Genomic DNA, 27492 nt, shown 5'->3' with positions numbered 1-27492 from the left:
TAAAGAAGCACTGCAGGATTCCCCCCAGCAAACAGCACACTGGCAGAAGGGGTAGGCAAGTCCTTAGATCAGCAGGCCTCTTGTCCTTGGTTACAGGGTTCCTTGTCAGAAGTGATCTGATTTCTTGGTTCAGGGGTCCTTCTCTTATACCCCTTTTCGGCTTTGATCCCTTTGTCCATGCAGGGGAATTTCCCAACATCCTGGGTCTGTTGTGGGTGGAGCCAGGCAGAAGCACCTGGCCTATTCACTGAGCGGGGCTGGGTCCTCAGACGCCCAGCAGGAGGTGGAGCCAGCATTGTCACTGGCAGGAGCAGAGCTATCGGCCTCCTGGCAGGAGGTGGGGCTAGGATCGTCCATGGCAGGCACAGAGCCATCAGCCGCTTGGCAGGAGGTGGAGCCAGCATTGTATCAGGCAGGGCAGGCTATCAGCAACTACTCTCCCCCTACTCTCAACGCAAATGTCCCACTCATCCCACACTGACTCACTCAGACCTCTGGAGCCACCCAGCTCCTGTCACACACACGCAAGACCAGCAGAAACCAGAAATGGTTAGACAAGAAAATAGACACTTTCTAAAAGTGCTATTTTCAAACCCAGAGTCCAAAAACCATCCACACCAACGGATGCGTAATTAAACCCCGAGTTCAGGGATACCAAACTCGACATTGCACCATGCTCCCCGAGCCAGCTAGGATCATAGAATTAATAATCCCGGCGGCCCATCCTAACTAACGGAGAGCAGGTTACCTCGCAATAGTGAAGAACGAAGATGGCTGTTGTTCACTATTAGGTCATGCCAACTTGGTCAGTCAGTCAGTCAAAGCAAACTTTATTCGATTGCATTTAAAATCATAAAAGCAACAAAACGACATATATTTAAAAAATTGATTACAATTTTAACAAAATTCATGAAGTCAAAAAACAATCAAGGGTTCAAATCTGTCAGGGTATGCCAACTTGGTCAGGCGTGTCCTACCTTATACTTAAAACGCACCCTGCCCGTGGGCCTACCATAGGGGTGACTAACATGAAGTTAAGGGAAGGTTGGAGGGACTGGCAAGTAGGTATACTCGCGCAGCCCGCGTGACAGTACCAGACTGCACGTAGGTCTCGCAATGACCGACCCATAGACATTCTTTTACGAGGCCGCTCTTGTGGGTGGCACAACACGTGCTGCAAGCCCACGAGCGGCATTTGGATTTACAAGCCCCGGCACTCTTGGTGCACTAGACTAGGGTCTGACATAAAAAAAATAAGCCAAACATGGAATATAATCGATACATCAATTTAACATAGGGAGCACTTGCGCTGTGGCACTGATCAGCAGTGGCACGGCGCCCAAAGCAATATCCAGCAAAACATCGTAAAACAGTGGAGGCAAACAGAAAAAATGGAGAGACTCAAGCCAATGATGTCAGGTCTAACAGCCGCCATAAAAAGGCATCTGATTTGGGACATCCTATTATGGCTGGCGGTGTCTATTAGACACCGCCACCATATTAATCCTTTTCCGCCCCGGCCGCAAGGCGACAGGGGCGGAAAAGCGGCGGACGGTATTTCCGTCCGCCGCGGTACCCCCGCCATTCTAATATGGCGGGGGGGAATTCAGGACAGGCTGTCCGGCGGATTGCCCCTGCAAGGCCAGCGGTGGGTACCGCCAGCCTGGCGGGGGCAATCCGCCCGACATCCTAATGGGCCACATAGTTATTTGCAGTTGGGGAAAATTTGGGGTTATCTCCAAAAGTAAATGGCTGCGCCTTCGCGCTCAGTTTCAAGCCACACAAACATGTGCTGTTGCATCAAACAGCCTAGTTCTAAGTAAACATACCTAATCCAAAATTATCCTTATTTATTTAAAAATCATCTTTAACTTTGCTGTGGAGCAAACTTTAACTGCGGAATAAATGTCCATCCAGGCCTTTTATTGCGGCATGTTAGAATCCACTTTGCATCCTAGGTAACCATACAAATGTTCACCCAAAGCATTTCGGGCAAAGTGCCCTTCGTCATGTTTAGTTGTAATGTGAGAACAATCCATCAGCACTTTTGAATAATCTCATAGTGTTTGACAATATATTAATGTTCATGTCGTAAATTGCAGAGGCGGCCCCCAAAGGGGGCACAAGAGCCGGCGACATAACCCGGCGTCGAGCCCCCAGTCAAGAGGGGCCGGGGACCCAGTTTGGCGCGAAAGCGGGGCTCGGGGAACAAAGGGCAGAGGTAGCCCCCAGGGTTCCCCTCGGTCAATGAAGGCTCAGGCAGGATTCAAACCCCCCATGGCAGGGGGGGCCGAAGCAGGATGGCGAGCCGGGGGGCATATAAGCGCTGCTCCCACAGGCATCCTCCTATCTTCAAGGATTGGGGAAGCAGCACGGCGTAATCAGAGGATCTTGTTTTTGTCGGTAAAGGAGCAAGCGGGAGCCTACCCCGCATGGACGGCAGGCCACCGAGACGCCGTACAGCCCAACCGAGCATGAGCGAGCGACCAGCGGGAGCCACCCCGCGGTGCCCATGATAGAGCGCGCAGGTCACCCGACTAACTTTGTTACCAAATAATGCACACTTGGGCCCATAAAATATTTATTTCCATCACACATTAATCAGGTAACCTACACTCTACTACCAGCAATTCAGTTCCTTTCTGTTTATTCCCGTGTACCTGACTTACCAATCCTCGTCACAAATACCTAAGATCACAATGGATCAAGGAGCTAGCTGTGGGATAAATAGACAACACAAATACCATATACACCTTGAATAATGTTTATACTTTTATAATAACCACAAACTCAGGAAGTTTGAAAACCTTTATCTAATCATCATCATCATCATATGCCATGAGCCACACATTTACACAGATCAAACTGTCTATAACTAGAATTAGAAATATAGTATAGCTATGAACGAGAGTAAGGATCATTGGAACTAAAGGGAAGTAGAAAAATAAGGAACATGCTCATTTAGATTAACAGACTTTCACAACTTCACTAAAGGCGGGTAAAGAAAGGGAACATACTAATCAAAGGAAACTTTCGAAATTCACTAACGGTTCAGAGGAAACAAAACTTATGAATTATGATTATCCAGATGTTCTTAGTTTTCTATAGGGAGGATAAGAATGGAACATAAACTATATAGGAAACGATTTAGCAATTTTACTAAAGGTAAGGGAAAAATTAAACATGCAAATAGACAATAATGCATGAAAATCTCATTTATGAAAGAGGGAAAAAAAGAAAATATGCAAGTATGCTTTATTCGAGAGATAAGAAAGAAAGTTTAGATAAACGACACCCACACAGATTTATAATTACCTAGGATAGAATGAAGACCAACCCTGGCCACGGGTCAGTTTGGAAAGGTGGGAAAGGACCCTCAAGGACTTAGGATGCCGGTAGGCGAGCAGGTACAGCTCATGAACAGTCAGGACAGGATAACCCCAGGATTCGGATCAGGACCGTGTTCACCAAAGGGTACGACCAACACATGCAGCTTCGGTTGCAACGCCTGCGCTACTCCCTCTCTGCAAGGAATCTGCCAATAACCCCGATTGGGTTCTCGAATCTCCCAGCTCCCTCTTGCTCCTTTGCCAACAAAAACAAGATCCTCTGATTACGCCGTGCTGCTCCCCCACTCCTTGAAGATAGGAGGATGCCTGGGGGAGCAGCGCTTATATGCTCCCCCGGCTCGCCATCCTGCTTCGGCCCCCCCCCTGCCATTGGGGGGTTTGAATCCCGCCTGAGCCTTCATTGGCCGAGGGGGACCCTAGGGGCTTCCTCTGCCTTTTGTTCCCCGAGCCCCGCTTTCGCACCAAACTGAGTCCCCCGCCCCCTCTTGCCTGGGGGCTTGACGCCGGGTTATGTCGCCGGTATGACCGACGCATGCGCAGACTGAATTTCGCTTAGCAGCGGCCATTTTAGAGGCAAGCGTATTACGATTAATAAACACATAAGCAAGCTTCTCTGGGACAACCCTGTGTAATGTAAAATGTGCAATATTAGTAAGACAAACAGATTGATTACATTTTTAAAGTTATTTGAGGTTCATGAATACAAGCAAGTCGCCAAATGTGCGAAACCTTGCTCCATCAATCCCCTCTTTGATGATATTTACTATCATCACTATTAATGGAACCAGATGCCAACTTTTCACATTTCACCCAATTGTATTTCTTCAAACTTTTTGTTCAGCCTTTTTTCTGCATCCTTATTTGGATGATAACTTTTCATTTTCTTATAAATCTGACTATTCAGCTCTTCTAATTCAAGTTCATCAACATTCCGTTTCATTCCTCTCTTATTCACAGCATACTTCTTTTTGTGTTTTCGACATTTGCAGCAAATTATTATGATAAGCACGAATAAGCCTATTCCCGCTATTGGCATCAGTATTTTACTCACAAGACTTTTACCTAGGTTAGAAAACCAATTACATACAGAGGAGAGACCATAAGTTAGTCTCTTCCAGGCACTGTCAACCTCCAGTGGTTTGAGCTCTCTTTCAAAATTGATTAAGTTTCTCACATATTTCTAAATTTCAACACTTTTGTCAGGAATGTAAGTGACACAATGTTGCGCTTTCAACATTCTACAGACTCCGCCCTCTTTTGCTAATAAGGTGTCAAGAGCAAGTCTATTTTGTAAAACCATAGATCTGATCGCAACCATTTCGGTATTGACCATTAGGAAACCTGCAGCAGTGTCAGTTGATAACCGATCGACTACTGTAGATAATTTGCAGATTCTGTGTGTATTCAGAGTCACTCCCACTGCAGGTATCAATGCACTAAATATATCACCCATTATTTCTAATACACTTTCTCCTTTACTACGCACTAATCCATTAGTATTTTAATTGCTTCCAGCGACTTCATTCACATGGTATATCTTTGGGAAGACAATTCCAAAATAACAGCTTCCATACAAGTGATCTGGCAATTTGAAATAAGCCTTGTTTCCACATATATAATAAATTCCAGGAAACACAGGTTCCTACCCATTTTTGAAACCACAACCTCCAATTACCTTGTAATTGTGTTCACACTCACTGGAACCAATCAAAATGCTATTATAATAACTAGTCTTTTCTCAGTGAAGACAAAGTTTCCCTTTCTTTTCGAAATCCAGTAACAACGCAGGATTTGCTCCACCATTTGAGGTGCTCCCCATGTTTTCAGCCCATTTAGGAGTTTTCTGTCTTTTATCATTCGCTTTTCTTTGGAAACTTTATCTTCTTTTCTCTGCCATATTTAGAAACATTTTCTCTTGTTCATGTAATGAACATGTTAAGTTATCTCTATGTGCTTCACCTAAATGTATTGTACCTATAGTTAGAAAATATTCTCCCATATAACGTGTTACATCACTATTAGTATGTACAGGATTCAGATTTCCACGTATAGGAAGTTCAGAAAATATCACGTCTGAGTTAGAGTAATAGTACTGTAACGGTCCTCTTTTATAGAATAAACTAGCTAAAATACTACAGGAAATTCCATAGATTAGTGGTAAATGATGGTATGTCACACCCTCAGCTACTGAAGTAGGTAGCTCATACAGACGTAACAATCTTCTATTTTCATTGCTTCTACGTAATGCACTAATAAGTTTGCAAATACATTTAAATGAGTTCTGTTCTTTATTCTATGATAATGTAGTCCTTCCTCATCTGGTGCATCTATGGTCATCCTAGTTTGTCTAAGGCTAACTGCTGTCTCTTTGTGATGTGTTTTTTGTTTGTTGTTCATCTGTGTCATCAGTCACTGGTTTAGTAGGGTACACATTAGTATCTTTACTCATTGTGAGAAGTTGGCCCGATATGCAACGTTCGCTATTCTAGCGACCGCTATGTATCGTTCCAACGACCCTTATGGTGTTTGGTTGTAAGTCAACCTATAGACCAGCTATCCTAGTAGCATGGATACGAGCAGTCTAAGGCTAAAGACTCGAGAGGGCGCGTTAAGCCAGCTGTTTACCACACATGTACCCCTTGAACACCCAGTGAAAGGACACCACACCAGTGTTATGAAAATAAACAGTATATTTATTAAGAATCACAACAGCCCTGTACTCTTTATGAGGACAGGGTACTAAGCACAAACCAAATCTCTTTAGCAAATACTTCAAGTGCACAATTAAAACAAGTGTCCGAGGACACGGAAAGATTAAGGTCTCGGGCGGACCCGATAAGGCAAGTCGGAAGCGAGGGACTCGGGACCCTAGAGTAAAGAGGCTATGCAGGCACCGAAATGCCGAGTTACCTAGCCACGAGGGCTGCGGCTGCACAAGTCTTACAGGCGTCGGGGTCTTCGCTGACGAGCCAGGAGCCGGAAGAAAAGGAGTTGCTGGCCGGCGACCAGTGATGAATAGTTCGTAGAGATCCAAGCCTGGATCAGAGATTGATGATACCTGAAAGCAGAGGGGACCAAGTTCGTACTACTAGCCAGTAGTCAGAGGGTACCAGGAAGGCACCGGTTGGCCGTCACCTCGACCAGGTGAGTGGGCGACGCTAGGCTCTGCAGTCTCACGGACCAGGAGGCGTTGTCGGCGACCACGGTGGAGGTGCGAGCTGTCCCACGAAGGATGATGCTGTCGGCGTCGCTGGGCCCAGGATGGGACAACAAGCCTTGGCAAATCTCAGGGCCACGTGGTGGGCCTAAGATGGCGTCTTGAGTGGACCAGGAGGGTCCGGGGTGCTTCTCGAAAAGATGGAAGCAAGGGCCAGTCTGGAGCAACCAGACCGGCAGGGTTGATTTCCGGATGTCGTCACAGAAGGGCACAAGCCAGCGGCTAGTGACCAGACAACGTGCTGAGCAGCGAGCAGAAGGGCCCCACGCAGATCGTGGAGATACTGGGAGACTGCACTTCGGTGCTGGAGCGGCTCAGGGTCGGGGCTTCTCGGACCCCAGAGCACTCACCAGGGAATTGCTTCGAAGGTCGTGCTGGTTAAGAGCGTGCAGGTTCTGATGATGGCCGGTCCCTCGAGGTCTCGTCGCACCCACAGATCACAGCTGAGCTGATGACGTGGGTAGAGGTCAGAGGTGCCAGGGAAGCCGGTTCTCGTCGAGCTGGGCCGTCGGATTCCTTGAGGAAGGACTTACAGCAAACCGCAGAGTTCTTAGGTGGTGCCCGCTGATGCAGGGTGACTACTCCTTAGTCACAAGGGAGAAATCTTGAGAAGAGTCTTGAATGTCCTTTCGTAGAAAGTAGTTCTTGAATCAAAGATGATCTAATTTGGAAGGGTCCCCGCTCCGGCCTTTATCCTAAAGAAAGGGGTGGGTACATGACTAGGTCCTGCCCTAAGGGTGGGACCAGGAAGGGGGGTAGTTACACCCCTCTCCCCTGCCGGACTTTCCCCAGGCCAGGGCTGTCGCCCCTGGAACTGGTTCTAACCGGCAGATGCGTAGTGAGCACCGGGGTGCCACTCCGCAGTCACCTTCTCGCAAAAGCCCTACCTACCCAGAATACACAAACCCTGTCTGGGACGGTGCGAACACCGCCCTCGACAGGAAACCCTTTGTCCAAGCTCTCCTCGCTGGAAGGACTCCCAGCAGCAGGAGGTCAGACTCGTGTCTGTGGTGGCAGCACCCATTTTGTGGAGCTGAGGCTTTAGTTAACTTTAACCGGGGTTCACAGTTACGTACATGTCGTGTCCCTCTAGAAGGGTGGAATGCTAACCTCATCGCCAGAATTGGTGAGAGGGCAGCACCCCGATTCGTATGACACCTTACTCGACATGCCTTGATAACGCGACACCGAAGTTACCGATGTGGTACGCGTTATCATGGAACAGCCATTGGGTCTTGATTCCGCAAGCTGCAACCGGGCTCGGCTCGGGCCTGAACCTAGCTCACACGAGCCCACGCACTCTGCCTTCAGGATTGTTAAGGCCTGCCATAGGAGTGACTGATAGGAACTCGAGTGTCCATTGTATGGTTAGATATAGGGCTACTATATCTAAAGCAAAGTGTGATTACACGACTTTGCCCCAGCTGTCATGCAGCCAGTTGTGTCAAATTTAGGAGGCCAGCCAGGGGTGGCATAATACATGCTGCAGCCCCTGGCGGCCCTGGGTACACCTATGCCCTGAGTTACAGGGTCTGATAAGGTGGCCCAGTACCAATTGGAAATGTACCTAGGGTACATGGAATCCATTTTAAAGAGAGAGCAGTAGGCCTGGGGTCCTGATTGGCAGGATCCTAGGTCGACTATGTCAAAAACCAGCTAAAACACAGGGCAAAAAGTTGGGGGCAACCATAGTCAGGATGTACCTTCCTACACAACCCCCCCCCCCCAAACGAAAGGAGATAAGGCTATCCTTGTCCAGGTAAGCCTCTATTACCTAAGTGGCCATATAAGGAAGGACCAGCTCTGGCTTGGTTTCCCCCTGTGTCATGGTCCACTAGGCAACCCCTCACCCTAAGGGTATCTGAGGGTCTCCACCATAGGGAATCTCTGTCTCTGGTGTGTCTTGGGAAAGAAGAAGGCTGATGCTGGGATGGAGTACTGAAGTGAGGCTCCTCTACCTTTGGGCTCAACTTCCTCCAATCACCATTCATCATGTGTGCCTTTCTTTCTTTAGCTGAGATGCACTGAGCTCTCAGGGTCAGCCCCTGGCTACCTAAAGCTGGAGGCTGAGTCCCTCTGTTTGGCTTACTGGAGGGCCAGGTCAGGTCTGGGGTTTTTAGGCCCCATGTTTGGCTGTGCCCAACAGTGTCCAGCTGTGGGAGTTCCCTAACTACTTTTAAGGGGGATCCCTCAGGAGTCTGTTCTATTTTCACTTGGCTAGGTTTACCAGCTTCCGTGATCCTAATCTGCTGATTAAGGGGTTCTTTTGGACAGGGGGCCCTTTTGGGTCCACCACTGGCCTCCCTGATCTCTTCAGCCCTGGGCTGACTGAGGCAGGGTAGAGAGGTGCAGGATACCTGCTCCAGACTGGGTCCCACCTGGGAAGGGTCCACTGCCATCAGAGGCTCTGCCAGGCTAGGCCTGACTACCTCTGGGGCAGTTCCTTCAACAGGGGTAGAGTCAGTTCCCTGAGGAGGCTGGCTCTCACCTAGTGTCTGGGAGGGGGAAGACTCTTCTTCCTCCTCAATGCTCTCTGTTTGAGTGGAGTGATCCATTGTTTCAGGCTTCACAACCTCACTATCTGTCTGAGTAGAGGCTGAGACCATTTCAACCTTGCCAACCTTTTCAGGAGGGCACTCAGTTTGTGTTTGGGCTGTGACTGTCACAGCCCTCCTATCCTGCTCTGGAAAGTCTGTCTGAGCCTGGGCAGTGGCTACCACTGCCCTTCCAACCTTTTCAGGGAGGAATGGTGCTTGGACTGGGGCTGTAGCTATTACTGCCCCACTAACCTGTCTGGATAGGCCTATCATTCTGGAATGAGTTTCTTGCTCCACCTCAGCCCATGCTGAGAGTTCCAGGTCATTCCCCAGTAAGCAATCTACAGGTAGGTTATCTGTCACTGCCACTCTCATGGGTCCTGTGACATTACCCCAGCTGAGCTTGACTACTGCCATGGGATGCCTTCTCTTCATTCCATGAATGTCTGTCACCTGATAAGTAAAACCAGGGGTCAGTTGAGCAGAGGGGACCAGATGGTCACTCACCATGGTGAGGCTGGCCCCTGTGTCTCTGAATGCCTCAACCTTCTGACCATTCACTAAAACTTCTTGTCTATACTTGCCCAAAATGTGGGGTCCAGTAGTGAAGTTGGCAAACCCCATGCCAGTCTCACAGACAAGAGTGTGGTCAGGGAACCTGGCTAAGCCATAGTCCTCCTGATTGCCAAAAGTAATGCCCACCACATTCTTGGGGGCACTCCCACCACCTGGGGGATTACCACTAGTGGTAACAGGAGGTTTAGGAGTATTACCTGGGGGTACATTTCCCTTATTACCATTTTTAGGGCAACTGGCATCACTTTTGTAATGACCCACCTGTTTACAGGTATGGCAATAAGGTTTCTTCTGTTCTGAAGGAGTGTTCTGGGACCCACCACCCTTGTTGGAGTTTTGGGGCCCTTGGGAAGTCTTCTCTGTGGATTTATCCCCACCCTTCTCTTGAGGCTTGGTTGATTCCTTTTTCTGGTCACCACCCTGGTTTTTAGGCCTAACCCTGGTTCTGACCCATTTGTCTGCCCTCTTACCCAATTCTTGTGGGGAGGTCAGATCAGAGTCTACCAGGTGCTGATGTAATAACTGGTTCGGACAATTATTTAAGATTTGCTCCCTCATAATTAGATTATACAATCCTTTAAAATCAGTAACCTTACTACCCAGTAGCCAGCCTTCAAAAGCCTTAGTGGCACAATCGACAAAGTCAGACCAATCTTGAGACTGCGTTTTCTGGGTATCCCTGAACAGCACCCTGTACTGCTCAGTGGTTAGGCCGAACCCTTCAACGAGTGTATTTTTCAAGACTTGGTAATCGTTCGCATCCTCCACCCTGGTGGTGAGGAGCTTGTCTCTTCCTTTACCTTCAAAGGAGAGCCACAAGATAGCTGCCCACTGACTCTGGGGAACACCTTGCACCGTGCAGGCCCTCTCCAAAGCAGTAATCCATTTGTGGATGTCGTCCCCTTGTTTAAAGGGGGGCACTATCTTACCAAGGTGTTTCGTATCGAAACTCTTTTCCCTATTGCTAGGTACATTGCTGCCACCAGTGGGGACTACCCCACTTAACTGTTGCTCTCTAGCAAAGGCAAGCCTTTCTTTGGCCAGGGCAAGTTCTTCCCTTTCGATCCTCAGATTAGCTGCCCTTTCCTTAGCTTCGTACACTCTCCGCTGAGGGGACGTCATCCCTCTTTGAGAAGAGTTGTGAGAGCCATTGGTTTGAAGGGATCTGCCAGAGTCTCTTGACAGAGATCGGGCTCGTCCATTCCCAATGTTAAGCGGACCTGACAGTAGCGCCGGGGGTCCCCCAGTACCACTATCATGTTTGCTTAAGTTGGACCTGCTTAGTCTAACGACTTCTACCTGTCCCTTATCTGCCTCATCCCCAGAGGGATCCTTATCCTCATCATCCTCCACGTCTTCGTTCTCAGTTGCGAGGTGGATGAGGTCAGGATCGTCTCTGGTTCCCTCGAGGGGAGGCATGTCTCCTTCTGGATTAGAATGGCTAAGAAGCTTCTCAGCCTTTCTGGCATCATAAGTCTCTAGGAGACCAATCAGAAAGGAGGTGGTGGGGTTAGCCCCTTGCTTAATCTTCCTAGAGGTACATACTTGTCGTAACTCATGGAAGTTAAGCGCAGTATATCTTGAGGAGATGACCTGTGGAGGGTCGACTGACACAAGGGGAGACTCAGAGTTTCCTCCTTTGTCCGACATACTGCTTCTAGTGTGGTGTAAGTGATGCACCTACCTACACTACGTGTTTACCTACTGTTCCCTTGCTAAGAGTTGCAGCCAAGGTGTGCTAAGCCTTGAGGAGCTACAACAGCTGGTTCAGTAGAACTCAGAGTATTCTAAGCTTTAGTTATATGTACTAACAGTACTTGTGTGATCTTTCAACAAGATATTCTTAGGATACGTGTGGTAAAACAACAGCAAGCTCAAATCCCAACCGCTGCTCACCAATGTGAGAAGTTGGCCCGATATGCAACGTTCGCTATTCTAGCGACCGCTATGTATCGTTCCAACGACCCTTATGGTGTTTGGTTGTAAGTCAACCTATAGACCAGCTATCCTAGTAGCGTGGATACGAGCAGTCTAAGGCTAAAGACTCGAGAGGGCGCATTAAGCCAGCTGTTTACCACACATGTACCCCTTGAACACCCAGTGAAAGGACACCACACCAGTGTTATGAAAATAAACAGTATATTTATTAAGAATCACAACAGCCCTGTACTCTTTATGAGGACAGGGTACTAAGCACAAACCAAATCTCTTTAGCAAATACTTCAAGTGCACAATTAAAACAAGTGTCCGAGGACACGGAAAGATTAAGGTCTCGGGCGGACCCGATAAGGCAAGTCGGAAGCGAGGGACTCGGGACCCTAGAGTAAAGAGGCTATGCAGGCACCGAAATGCCGAGTTACCTAGCCACGAGGGCTGCGGCTGCACAAGTCTTACAGGCGTCGGGGTCTTCGCTGACGAGCCAGGAGCCGGAAGAAAAGGAGTTGCTGGCCGGCGACCAGTGATGAATAGTTCGTAGAGATCCAAGCCTGGATCAGAGATTGATGATACCTGAAAGCAGAGGGGACCAAGTTCGTACTACTAGCCAGTAGTCAGAGGGTACCAGGAAGGCACCGGTTGGCCGTCACCTCGACCAGGTGAGTGGGCGACGCTAGGCTCTGCAGTCTCACGGACCAGGAGGCGTTGTCGGCGACCACGGTGGAGGTGCGAGCTGTCCCACGAAGGATGATGCTGTCGGCGTCGCTGGGCCCAGGATGGGACAACAAGCCTTGGCAGATCTCAGGGCCACGTGGTGGGCCTAAGATGGCGTCTTGAGTGGACCAGGAGGGTCCGGGGTGCTTCTCGAAAAGATGGAAGCAATGGCCAGTCTGGAGCAACCAGACCGGCAGGGTTGATTTCCGGATGTCGTCACAGAAGGGCACAAGCCAGCGGCTAGTGACCAGACAACGTGCTGAGCAGCGAGCAGAAGGGCCCCACGCAGATCGTGGAGATACTGGGAGACTGCACTTCGGTGCTGGAGCGGCTCAGGGTCGGGGCTTCTCGGACCCCAGAGCACTCACCAGGGAATTGCTTCGAAGGTCGTGCTGGTTAAGAGCGTGCAGGTTCTGATGATGGCCGGTCCCTCGAGGTCTCGTCGCACCCACAGATCACAGCTGAGCTGATGACGTGGGTAGAGGTCAGAGGTGCCAGGGAAGCCGGTTCTCGTTGAGCTGGGCCGTCGGATTCCTTGAGGAAGGACTTACAGCAAACCGCAGAGTTCTTAGGTGGTGCCCGCTGATGCAGGGTGACTACTCCTTAGTCACAAGGGAGAAATCTTGAGAAGAGTCTTGAATGTCCTTTCGTAGAAAGTAGTTCTTGAATCAAAGATGATCTAATTTGGAAGGGTCCCCGCTCCGGCCTTTATCCTAAAGAAAGGGGTGGGTACATGACTAGGTCCTGCCCTAAGGGTGGGACCAGGAAGGGGGGTAGTTACACCCCTCTCCCCTGCCGGACTTTCCCCAGGCCAGGGCTGTCGCCCCTGGAACTGGTTCTAACCGGCAGATGCGTAGTGAGCACCGGGGTGCCACTCCGCAGTCACCTTCTCGCAAAAGCCCTACCTACCCAGAATACACAAACCCTGTCTGGGACGGTGCGAACACCGCCCTCGACAGGAAACCCTTTGTCCAAGCTCTCCTCGCTGGAAGGACTCCCAGCAGCAGGAGGTCAGACTCGTGTCTGTGGTGGCAGCACCCATTTTGTGGAGCTGAGGCTTTAGTTAACTTTAACCGGGGTTCACAGTTACGTACATGTCGTGTCCCTCTAGAAGGGTGGAATGCTAACCTCATCGCCAGAATTGGTGAGAGGGCAGCACCCCGATTCGTATGACACCTTACTCGACATGCCTTGATAACGCGACACCGAAGTTACCGATGTGGTACGCGTTATCATGGAACAGCCATTGGGTCTTGATTCCGCAAGCTGCAACCGGGCTCGGCTCGGGCCTGAACCTAGCTCACACGAGCCCACGCACTCTGCCTTCAGGATTGTTAAGGCCTGCCATATGAGTGACTGATAGGAACTCGAGTGTCCATTGTATGGTTAGATATAGGGCTACTATATCTAAAGCAAAGTGTGATTACACGACTTTGCCCCAGCTGTCATGCAGTCAGTTGTGTCAAATTTAGGAGGCCAGCCAGGGGTGGCATAATACATGCTGCAGCCCCTGGCGGCCCTGGGTACACCTATGCCCTGAGTTACAGGGTCTGATAAGGTGGCCCAGTACCAATTGGAAATGTACCTAGGGTACATGGAATCCATTTTAAAGAGAGAGCAGTAGGCCTGGGGTCCTGATTGGCAGGATCCTAGGTCGACTATGTCAAAAACCAGCTAAAACACAGGGCAAAAAGTTGGGGGCAACCATAGTCAGGATGTACCTTCCTACACTCATCATGTAAGGAATAGTTATGGTTAGTCCTATCCATAATATCAGTACTAATGCTATGCTACACGAACATACTTTGCAGCATGTTTTACAACGATTTCGTCTTGGTCTTCCATTCACAGTGGAATCAGACATTTTTGCTTAAAAGAAGTCTCAACCCCTCTTTGTAACTTTACACAAATTGCTTACACAGGGCAACGTTCAGGTTGGTTCCTCTTCTTCGGTAGTCTGGTCAACAATCAGTTCTTCATCACTTTCATCACTTATATCAAGATTTTCAAATCCCTCCAATACCAGATAAGTCCATTCAGGGCTCTGATACTTATTGTTCAGTCTTTTTATTCGGGCACTTCTTCTCAGGCCTTGCTCCACGCTGGTCAGCTTCACTGGAGTCTTGTTTTTCCTGCTCAAGTTGTTCCTCTATAGTTTTTTGTGTCAGTCTCAGTCTTCTGACAAATCTTGGTTGTCTATCCCTTCTCTTGAATCTTTTAACTGGCATTGTAATTTGTCTCTCTTCAAATGTTTGTTTGTTTTCGTTCAGTTGTGGCACATCTGTTTCAGTGTCTTCTTCTTCCCTTCCTGTCTGACTAGTTCCAGGTCTTATGTCAGTTTCTTCTACCTGGTCACTAAACTGGCCTTGTTCAGGTGTATGCTGATTTTGACTTTCAGTTGTTTCTACTTTTATTTCCTGAACGCATTCGTCTAACTCTATCTGATCCTGTTCAAGTACTTCGAACTTTTGGTCTTTTTCCGCTGGAACTTCCGCGCTATTTTCTATCTGTACCTCTTCAGGCTCAGGACTCAGAGTCTTTGGAGGTGTGTCAATCACCTGTTCTGTCCCTATCTGACCCTCCTCATCATCAGATTTGACATGTATTTCGATGATCTGATTATCTCCTTCTATTCCTATCTCGTCCTCACTATCCCACTCTCTGTCTAAGCAGGTTTGTCTTCTTGTTCTTATTGGGTCGAGTGTCAGGTCGATTACTGGGACCCAATCATCTTGACTGGTGCTCTGTTGTTCTTCAGCTATTTCAGGACCAACGTCTGGAGACCCCTCAGCTGCACAACCTTCAGCCTCAGTTTCCTCGTCTTCTGTCACCTTTTTCGTATGGCTAGCATGGATCCACCGAGGCACACCGGCACACTTCACTGCTGTTGTGGTAACAAGAATCACTTGTCTTTTCTTACCCCACTTCGGTGCAAGGCAACTCTTCCGAGTGGGTTTCTTAATTACAACCCAATCACCAGGGTTCAAGTCATGGGCTGGAGTTGCTGGTCTGGCGACGGCGTCTTCTCCAATCTGGTGAGAGATAGAACGCACTTGGTCACCCAATTGCTTGCAGTACTCTAGCACCAAATCATCAGAAATGTTTAGCAGTTTGTGTCCTGGCACCCATGCTTGTCACATTACTCTTCCCATCAGAATCTCGTGGGGGCTCAGGCCTGTCTTATGATCCGGAATACTTCTGAGTCCCATCAGGACAAGGGGCAAAGCATCTATCCATTGCATTCCAGTAGACTCACACATTTTTCCCAATCTTGACTTGATAGTGCCATTCAGTTGTTCTACCACTCCAGAAGCCTCTGGGCGATATGCACAGTGTAGTTTTTGTATAATCTTGAATGCTTCACAGATTCGGCCATTATTTCATTCTGAAAATGCCCAACTCTGTCTGATTCAATTGTGACTGGAAAACCTTAACTAGGTATCAGTTCCTCTCAGTAACAATTTGGCTACAGTGATGCCATCGTTTTTTCTTGCAGGATAAGCTTCTACCCATTTTAAAAATAGGCAAACAATGACAAGGACGTACTTCATTCCTCGACAGGGTGGTAACTGAATAAAATCAATTTGCAATCTTATAAAAGGACCTTCTGCTTTTCCAATTTTTCCTGGTAAAACTACTGTTTTCTTTCCAGGATTGAATTGTTGACATATCAAACACCTCTGGCAGAGTGCCTCTGCTATGTTTCTGAATTTCGAATTGAACCATGTCTGTCTAAAGACACGGACCATCGCATCTCTTCGTATATGTATATCTCCTTGTATCAATCTAGCCATAGGAGCAAGCAATCTGTCTGGCAACACAGGCATATTATAAATGTAAACCATGACACCATCCTCATCCCTTCTCTGACAACCACATTTTCTCCACCTCCTCTTTTCGTTTGGTCCTGCTGCATTCTGCAACTCTCTCAGTTCTTCCCATGTTTGTACATCTTCAAACACCATAAGTTGGCAGCTGTTTCCGCTTCCCCCCAATTTGGTATTGATTGATATCTTATGTTTAGCACAATGTTGGGCCAGTTGGTCAGCATATCCATTACCTGCTGTCACATCGTCATCGCCAGATTTGTGAGCAGCACACTTGACCACTGCCAATTCTTTTGGTAACTGGATTGCTTCCAGTAGTTCTTGCACAAAATTTCCATTTCTGATAGGAGTACCTGAAGAAGTCAGAAACTCTCTTTGCAGCCACAATTGGCCAAATTCATGCACAACCCCATAGCCATACTGGCTATCAGTGTATATGGTTATTCTCCTGTTTTTCCCAAATGTACAGGCTTTTGCCAATGCAACCAATTCGGCTACTTGTGCAGACTTAATTCCATACAAATAGGAAGCTTCTACTGGACCTCCTAATGTACATACGGCATAGGCAGCGCTTAGGCCTCCATCCGCATGTCTCAGACATGAGCCATCTACAAACAGCTCGAAATCTTCTACAGTCAGGGGCATTTCCTTGATGTCTGGGCGTGGTTTTGTACTAAACTCAGTCAGGTCAAGGCAATCATGCTCGACCTTTCCCTTTACTTCTGCCATGAGTGAACTTGGTAGTAGGGTAGCTGGATTCAAAATATTACATCGGGAAATAGTTATATTTGCTTCACCTACTAAAATTCTCTCATACTTAGTCAGCCGACTAGGTGTGAGATACTGGGTTTTAGTTCTGGTCAGTAAGATTACAACTGCATGTGAACATACACAGGTACAGGATGTCCCATAATGATGGATTCACTCTGTTCAAGACTCATGCAAGTTGCAGCTACTGCTTTCAGACATCCAGGTAATCCAGCAGCCACTGGATCCAAAGTAGCGGAAAAATATGCCACTGGACATCTAGTCAAACCATGCATTTGAGTTAGGACGGAAAGTGCACAATTGTCTCGTGTGTCACAAAACAGTGCAAACTCTTTCGAGTAATCAGGCATTCCCAATGCTAGAGCTGTACATAGACATTCTCGTAACTTTGTAAAAGCTGTCATGCTTTCATCATCCCATTCCACTGGGTCTTTTGCTCCTTTCCTTGTCATTTTTATTAATGGTCTGGCTAGGACTGCAAATCCCACAATCCACAGCCGACAGTATCCTACGACTCCAAGAAACATTCTGATTTCTTTCTGGGTATTTGGTATTTCCATATTTCGAATTATTCTAATCTTTTCGGTGGTAACCTTCCTGATACCTCTCTCTATCTGGTGTCCCAGATATTTCACTGAGGAGGTGCAGAACTGTAATTTGTCTGGTGATACTTTATGTCCTCCTTCACCTAAATGGTTCAGTAAGGCAATGGTGTCAACAACACAGTCTTTCCGACTTTTAGACGCCACTAAGAGGTCATCTATGTATTGGACCAGGACTGATTCTCTAGGTAAAACCAAAGATTCAAGGCATTTCTTCAGAATTTGATTGAAAATCGAAGGGCTTTCCGTGTACCCCTGAGGGACACGATTTCAGACATAAACATGACTGTCGAATTCAAATGAGAAAAGAAATTTGCTGTCTGGATGCAATGGAATTGAAAAGAATGCGTGACATAGGTCAATGACGGTAAACCATCCAGCATTCCATGGAATTTGGTACAAAATCACTGCAGGGTTTGGCACAATAGGACAGCAAGGAACGACAATTTTATTTACCTTGTGCAAGTCCTGCACTACCCTGTACTTACCACTCGGTTTCTTTATTCCAATTATGGGCGAATTACAAGGATTGCTCATTACCTCCTGTATGATGCTTGCTTCCAACAACCTTTTTATTTCAATAGCAACTCCTGCTTTCACTTCCGCACTCATTTTATACTGCTTAGTATTTGGGTAAACTGCATCTTCTTTTATGGAGATTTTAATTGGGTCAACATTTGCCATTAGTCCTACATCCTTTCCAGTAAAATCCCATACGTCTGGTTTCACTGTCTGCTGGAGTTCTTCAGGTAAGTCTTGTATTGTCAGTCTTTTGATTTCTGAGTCAGGTCTTATTAACATTAACTTGTAAATTCCGTCTTCATCCGGGGTCTGAATTTCAACGCCTTTTGGTGTGCAAAAGATGGTGCAGTTCATTTTGCACAGCAAATCTCGTCCTAGTAAGTTCACAGGACTTGAATCGCAAACAACAAATCTATGCATTTCTTTGAAATTCCCTATTTTTATCTCCATGGGTTCTGTTACTGGGGTACTAATTATTTATTAGAAACGCCCACTACTTGGATTGCTTCTCCTGAGAGGGGTAGGTTTGGAACGTCTGCTGTTCTCACAGTAGATCTGGTAGCACCAGTGTCCAACAGAAAGGTGACGTAATTTCCTTCAACCTTTCCTTCAATGTATGGCCCTGACTTGTCTACCGGCAAGGAGGCGCCAAGCACGCACTCCTCGTCCTCCCCCCTCAGGCACCGTCAGTAAGGTTCATCACAGAGGAAAGTATCAATTAACAAAAATTGCGAAGTTGCTGCATTTCTGTCCTCCCTTCCTTCCCAAACCTCTACTTCCTCCCTCTGTTGTGCTTTGCTTCTATAGTTTGGCCTAGGTGCACGAGGCAACTGATTCTGTTTTACCTGTTTCTGTGTCTTCCTTGGTCCCTCATTCTGCGCCTGCGGATGTAAATAATTAATTGGTACATTATAGCTCTGCACAGCCTTACACTCGTCCCTCCAGTGCCCCATTTTTCAGCACCCATGACAGGGAAACTTTTTCCGTGCCTCTTCTCGACTCATTTTTACTCAGGGCTTTTCTCCACCCCCAGGACCTTGATTCTGGGTATTATTCATTTTACTTAACTGTTGTTATTGGTGTTCTGCTAATTTTACTTGTGCCCACATGACTTTTTCTTTTAATTCCTTTTTCTTATTTTCTAACTCATCTTCGCAGTACTTGGCATATTTCAGGACTTCATCTATAGGTTTGGCTTGCTAACAGATTTTATTATCTTTAATCCACTGAGAAATTTCAGGTCTTAATCCTAACACAAATCGATAAATGAAATGAGTCATGTCCTTCATCTCAATGTTATATATCTAGTCCGCTATACGTTTTGAACACTTGTAACAGTCGTTCATAGTATGAATGCACAGTTTCATCTTGATTCTGGGTGGTTTGTCTATTCGAGTCCAATCAGTTTCTTTTGCAGGCACCTTTCCTTTCAAGTACAATATTACCTGGTCATACTTCCTCATCACCTCTCCTGAAGGAGCTCCTGTCTTTGGGTTTCTGGCATATTCTTCACTTGGCCAATCACAGCAATTTTACATTCTGTCCACAAATCTACGGGAACTACAATGTCAAAGAACCCATCTAAATCTTTCAGGAGACATTTTTGAACTTTAACAAATCTCTCGACCTGTCTGTACCATTCTACAGGTTTCTCTCGTAATTTTGGGAAATTATTTGTAAATGACACAATATCCTGTCTGGACCATGGAACATGTACATATCCTCCACCTGGCACTTCTCTCATAGGATACAATGTTTCTGCCTTGTCAGCTTCTTTTAGGACATATTCAGAAGTCACTTGTCTGGATCTACTGTCTTCCTTTTTCTTTGCCCACCTGGCTTTCCATTTGTCTAAGTCTCCCCATTTCTGTAACAGATTCAATAATTCTCTTATCTGAACCTTTTTCCCTGACACGTTCATGTTTTCCAAATCTTTGTCAGAAAATTCTTCTCTGTAGGGCTTTTGTAAGACTTTGGATCTGCTGACGTCTATTCCCATATTTGCTGCTGTGTCCATTAATTTCTCTTGGAACACTCTGGTGTTTCGAGTAATACTTTCACAAATGAACAGTAATTCTTCCTCACTTAGGGTGTTCAGCCTGTCCAATCCCACGTCCCAGCCATGAGTTCTTCCAATTCTATTCTTAATTTGTAAATATCTAATGGTTTTGGCTGAGGATTTATTTTCTCTAGTTCCCGGGTCCATCGATCTATTTCTTCAGGAGTCACTACTGTGGCCCTTCTAGTACCAGACGAGGACTCAATCTGGACTTCTCTCAAACTAAAATGAGTGTTCTTTCTTTGTGAATTGCCTTCTGGTTCCCTTATGGGCAAATCCATTAGGGAAATTACAGATTTGCATTCACTTGCCTGATCATCAACTATTAAGGGCTCTTTCCTTGGCTGCACTACAGCTGGAGTAATAACTGCAGTCTTTGGACTAGCCTGTTTATCCCCGTAAAGAGGAACAACTGGGCCAATAGTTACTGGAATTGTCGAAGCCTCAGGACTTGTATTTAACTGGGATATTTTCTGGATAAGTTCAGTTCTCTGTTTAGCTAGAGCTTCTCTTTCTCGATCCTATAAGACCTTTTCCATGGTGGTTTCATGTACCACTTGGGGAATCAAAGGAGGGTAAAGATTCGGTGCAGTCGGATTTGTCATACTTGGTCCCTCACCACAGGATGGCCTATAATATGGAACAGTCAGCTCAGACGTACTCAACCCCTCATTACAGGGAGGCCTAAAGAATGGATTTTTCGTACTCAGGGACCTAGATTCCTCATTATATGGTGGTGGATTTTTCATTAATAAATCCTCCAGGTATTCATCCTCAGAATCACCAGTAGTCATTAAGTGTCTAGTTTTCTCAGTCCTTTTCCCTCCCACAGGTTCGTCCACAGTTAGTACTGGGTACAGTCCTTCTATCATCATGTTCTGTCTCCACTGCTTCATTTTTTTCTCCTTTGCTTCTACATGCATTTTCGGATACCATTTGCTTATTCCTTTGTCAATTCTAGGTCTATCTCGCTCAAAGGCCTCAATCTCCCATTCGTCTAAAGCCTCATATTGCGCCAATCTGGGTCTGGGATGTAAATCATTCATTCGAGTCCTCAAATTTTACCATTAAAGGTACCGTCTAAAGAAAATGCTAAAATTCTGTCATCTTTGGTATATTCCACCCAATTTTCCAACCATACACAGGTATGATACCCTTTGTCAAATAACATAAATGATGCAGGAGTATTAGGTGGTGGAATGATTATACCCTCTCTAGTTTTGATGGGTTTATCCTTCTTGAAATAATTCTTTACTGTGTCTACAAAAGTCATCTTTCTCTTTTTTCCATACATATTATAAGGTCTGCCTTTTAACATCTGTTCTTTAGCAAAACCGAAGTATTTCGGATCAGATAAAAATTCTGGATACCACATATACTTCGTAAACCTAGTTTGTGCGTGAATTACGTACTCCTGTTTACTATATTCTTCCAATGGTAGCGTCTCTTTTAAATTTCAACAACCAATCATTTCTGTGGTTGCAAATAGTTTCAACCAATGGGTGCGTTCTCACGCTCCTGCGCTCACCCCTCCTTTACAATACCAGCTCCGTTACACACCTGCTGTTTTGACCAATACACAGAGTGACGTCAGTGCAGCTCCGCGACTGACTCCCTCCTTCACAAGGTAACGGAAACTCAATTTCTTTTCTTAAAGCGCAAGTGCTTTATTTAATATACAAAGTAAAACATTTGCCACTGTACTGAGTGTCTAGAAAGGAAAGATTTGTTTCACTGCAAGTAAACCTCTTCTGTCTACTTTTCATATACTGCGGAGAGATGCCTTCTGCCTACCCTTCACACAAGCATTAGAGAACCTGCTACTTCTTTGACTCAGCCACTCTTTTTGGGATATATACTAAATCTAAAGTTTCACTAGCGAACCCCTTTGCTATCACTCAAGCTCCGACGAACCTACTACTCCTTCCGTGTGACCCTTACTAGGTGTATCACAATTTGAAGTTTCATTAGCGAACTCGTTGCTATCATTTATTCAACTATTCATACAGAAAAACCCTAATTAGCGCTTCCAGTTCTGCCTAACCTTGCACTAATTTTCCTCGATGTAAGTGACCTCTCTGCGAGGTGGATTCTCCTCACCACCCGCTATTCTACCCCCGGGGATTCCAGACAAACATATAACAATCACTAACGAGTTGTGTTAATACATGTATCAATATAGCAGCATTTCATCAAAATTATTTCAAAAACATTTCATAACATTTCAAAGCAATTTTTCGATCGATCGATCGATCGATCGATACTTTTAGCAGCAATAAAAAAGATTTAGCAGCAATTTTATTTTGCACAGTTATCAACAAGTAACCTATCTACCTATCTTAACTAGTCCTTAACCATTCTACTGCTACCAAAAATTACTGATAGAGGGCGCAGGTCACCCGACTAACTTTGTTACCAAATAATGCACACTTGGGCCCATAAAATATTTATTTCCATCACACAATAATCAGGTCACCTACACTCTACTACCAGCAATTCAGTTCCTTTCTGTTTATTCCTGTGTTCCTGACTTACCAATCCTCGTCACAGGTACCTAAGATCACAATGGATCAAGGAGCTAGCTGTGGGATAAATAGACAACACAAATACCATATACACCTTGAATAATGTTTACACTCTTTATAATAACCACAAACTCAGGAAGTTTGAAAACCTTTATTTAATCATCATCATCATCATATGCCATGAGCCACAAATTTACACAGATCAAACTGTCTATAACTAGATTTAGAAATATAGTATAGCTATGAATGAGAGTAAGAATAATTGGAACTAAAGGGAAGTAGGAAAATAAGGAACATGCTAATTTAGATCAACAGACTTTCACAACTTCACTAAAGGCGGGTAAAGAAAGGGAACATACTAATCAAAGTAAACTTTCGAAATTCACTAACGGTTCAGAGGAAACAAAACTTATGAATTATGATTATCCAGATGTTCTTAGTTTTCTATAGGGAGGGTAAGAATGGAACATAAACTATATAGGAAATTATTTAGCAATTTTACTAAAGGTAAGGAAAAAATGGAACATGCTAATAGACAATAATGCATGAAAATCTCATTTATGAAAGAGGGAAAAAAGGAAAATATGCAAGTATGCTTTATTCGAGATATAAGAAAGAAAGTTTAGATAAACGACACCAACACAGATTTATAATTACCTAGGATAGAATGAAGACCAACCCTGGCCATGGGTCAGTTTGGAAAGGTGGGAAAAGACCCTCAAGGGCTTAGGATGCCGGTAGGCGAGCAGGTACAGCTCATGGACAGTCAGGACAGGATAACCCCAGGATTCGGATCAGGACCGGGTTCACCAAAGGGTACGACCAACACCTGCAGCTTCGGTTGCAACACCTGCGCTACTCCCTCTCTGCAAGGAATCTGCCAATAACCCCGATTGTGTTCTCGAATCTCCCAGCAAAGTGCTTCGCCAGCACTTAAGGTTCCCAAAACCCCGAGTGGGACTGTGGAAATTCGGACAGAGTGCTCCGCAGCTCTCTGTATCAGTCACCTATAGAGTTGGCTGGTGAACCAATTCCAAAGACCTGGTTGGAGGCCTCAGTTGCTTTAATCTTGAAGCCGAATAAGGACCCCCTGACTATTGAATCATATAGGCCGATCTCCCTGCTGAACACTGATTACAAAATTTTTGCAGGAGTATTGGCGGCGAGGTTAGCCAAAGTGATTAAAACGATTATACATGAGGATCAGAGGGGTTTTATGCCAGGTAGGCAGATTAATGAGCTGACTTTTCAGGCCATCACAGCAATAGACTATGCTACTGCTAAGAAACTTCCACTGACTATTGTAGCAATAGATGCCGCAAAGGCATTCGATCAGGTAAATTGGGATTACCTCTGGGATGTATTGTCCGCATTCGGTTTACCTAACAACTTCATCACCTCTGTAAAAGCACTGTACTTGAACCCAAAGGCAAGGATTTTTGTAAATGGGACGCTCTCAGATTGGGTGCAAATATCAAGGGGCACTAGGCAGGGGTGCCCCCTTTCCCCCCTATTGTTTAATTTATATATCGAGCCATTAGTGAATAAATTAAGGGCAGATCATTTAATAAAACCCTTTTCAATAAATGATCTGGATCTAAAATTCGCCCTATATGCAGATGACCTCTTAATGTTCACTTCCAATCCTGAGGTAGCAATACCTAGACTCTTTGAACATGCAGAAGCTTTTGGAAAGACCTCTGGTTATAGAATAAATAAGGATAAAACGGAAATCATGCAATGGAACCAGGAGGCAGTGTTGCCTGAAACAAAAATAAGGATGAGGTACCTTGGGATTCAATTAGTCCAGGACATTACTCAGATATCGATAGTTAATCTGGATAAGGTGTATAAGGAAATCTGTGGACAATTACAGCGTTGGTCCGGGCTCCCATTAAACATCTTCGGGAGGGTTAATCTTATAAAGATGATTATACTACCAAAAGTAACTTTCTTGTTTAATTCAATACCCTTATCTTTCGACACAAAGGCGGTGGGAAAACTACAAGGAAAAATAGGCTCTTTCATCTGGAATTCCAAAATGCCCAGAATTTCTGCTAAAAAGTTAAGAAGACAATTAAAAATGGGAGGTCTGGCGCTACCTGACATCTTGCATTATGCCCATTCCTTCCACTTTAAAAATTTTAGAGTTATGGCAGGTAAGGCAGATACATCTTTTTTGGGACGTTTGTTTCAAGCAATATTGCATGGTATCCCCCAAGGTCACGAATACTTTTTATTTAAGTTTGGAGACCCCAGATTCTACAAAAAGGTCAGGCTAAAGGTTTTAGTCACGGCTCTGAAGAATTGGGTTTTTTTCAGGAGAAAATTACAAATTCCATACTACGCCTCTCAGGCCCCAATATGGGACTCTCCAGGGACCCCCGAATGCCTTAGAGACCAACTGTCAATCCCTCTCAAATTAGCAGGGTTAATGCAGTGGAGAGATTTACAAAATGATCAACAGTTATTGGGGTGGGACTCCCTATCTCTGTTGACGGGAGGAACCCTTACAAGATTTAAATATTACCAGCTGTCAAGCTGGTGGTCTACGGAAATATGGGATTGTACATCTAACCCGAAATTTGATTTTGTAAATAGAAAGGGGCGTTGGGATAAAGAACTCGCTTTTTGGTATGAGACTTTGATGGAAAAAGAGGGAGTTACTGATTTGGAACTTCAGGGTCTTTGGGGAAATGTTGTGGGGCTGGATAGCAGCAAATTGGTAGATATGTGGGGGGACTCTTTTAGCCTGGTGAACGGAATAGTAAAATCCGCTCCTCTTAAACGAAATCATCTGTTCACAATGTACAGGGTGTATTTCTCCCCAAAAAACTGACAAAGATCACAAATATACAATATAGCTGCCCAAGGTGTAAATCTTTAGAGGCAGATGATTTGCATATGTTTGTAGAATGCCCTAGCCTTAACCTGTTTTGGAAAAAAATTGAGGGTTTTTTGATGGATGTAATAGGAACTCGGATCGTGGTTTCACCGGCAATGATTCTGTTCGGTCTGGGGACGGATTACCAGCTTGCGAACCAGCAGACTAAATTTATTTTCTATGTGATGTTATTGGCTAGACGAGAAATATGTAAAGTATGGAAATCTGAAGATGCTCCCACCTTTTCTGAGTGTTTAAGATATATTATTTATATTAGTGAATCTGATATAGCATGTGATAATTCCTCAGAGTCTAAGATCTGGGAGCTCCTTGTGGCATGGCGGAACAGATGAGAGTATTCCGATGATTTCACCTGGGTACTGTTGGTGCTTAGTCCTCAACCAATCCGAGGGTCACCAAGTCACAGAGGCTGAGGTGGATAAAGCAAACAGTAATCACTAGAGGGGAGTATCTTTTTTCCGGCTCTCTCTGGCATCGAATTCTGTGGGCGTAACATCGTGATGCCAGGGGGAGGGGAGAGGATCTCCGTCTAGAGCACCCAAATTGGTACATGAGGAATAAAAAAAAAAATGAAAAAAAAAAAAGTCACCTATAGAGTACGTTGGGTCAGTGACAGGTCAGCTATTCGGACAAGTCGGACAAATTCTCTAGCTAAACCTAGGCTAGTTATACTGTTTTTCGGGTCAGTGTACCACCCCTCAATGTTGCAAGTGAAGGAATCCCCAAGTTCTGATTGGACAAAGGAGGAGGTTAAGTCATCATACCACCAAAATTTAGGCTTTCTCAGACTTAATATTAATTTTTGTACCCACCCCTGAAATTTCTAGTTTCCCATGGCATATGCTTTACAGAGGACAATGGGGTATACAGCAGTTTAATACAAATGTAGCGATCTGAGGTACAGTTCAGCTTCGTCCTGCTGGGTTACAGGTCGGTTCCCAGGAGCATCTTGGGAGAGGCTGCCAGCTGGCTGGGTTCCACTGCTGCATGGCTCTTTTCCCCCATCACGTGACTGGTACCACACAGGCTTTTCGCTTTTCCAAGATGGAGTAGTAAGCACCTCCCAGGCCCATAGAATACGATACATGAAAAGTAAGCAAAAACAATTTAGAGACACAGAATAAAATGTTACACTGTATACCATGAAATGGCTATACTATATCCCTTACTTTATAATAACTATTTGCATTAGGGTAAGTGCAGAACAAACAGCTTTGCAAAAGCGGCAATGCAAGCTTAGAGCATGTGAGATCATAAAGCAGCCATTTTAGCTGTATTGCGCATGAGCAACAAATTCAAACCAGAACAGCGAGTGCGTCACATCACATGGGTATGACAGACGAATGCGCAGACTGAATTCCCGCTTAGCAGCGGCCATTTTTGAGGCAAGCGTATTACGATTAATAAACACATAAGCAAGCTTCTCTGGGACAACTCTTTGTAATGTAAAATGTGCAATATTAGTAAGACAAACAGATTGATTACATTTTTAAAGTTATTTGAGGTTCATGAATACAAGCAAGTCACCAAATGTGCGAAACCTTGCTCCATCACCCAGGGAGGGACAAGCCCAGCACGACCGGCGGGAGCGCCAGCGACACCACCAGAGCCCACCCGGGGTGTGTGGGACCACGCGGCACGAGCGGCGGAGGAAGCGACCAACACCACAGGAGCCCATCCTGGGTGTGCGGGACCACGTGGCACGAGCAGCGTAGTAAACGACCAACACCACCGGAGCCCACCCGGGGTGTGCGGGACCACGCGGTGGAGGAAGCCACCGACCGGAGCCTACCCTGTGGCGCCTCTGAAACTCCAGCGACACCACTGGAGCCCACCAGGGGTGTGTGGGACCATGCAGCAGGAGCAGCGGAGGAAGTGACCAATGGGAGCCTACCCCGCGGTGCTTCTGAAGCATCAGCAACACCACCGGAGCCTACTTGGGGTGTGCGGGACCA

Source organism: Lissotriton vulgaris, chromosome 4_1, assembly GCF_964263255.1.
Source record: "Lissotriton vulgaris chromosome 4_1, aLisVul1.2, whole genome shotgun sequence".
Classification (NCBI taxonomy): domain Eukaryota; kingdom Metazoa; phylum Chordata; class Amphibia; order Caudata; family Salamandridae; genus Lissotriton; species Lissotriton vulgaris.
This window is presented reverse-complemented; position numbering follows the sequence as displayed.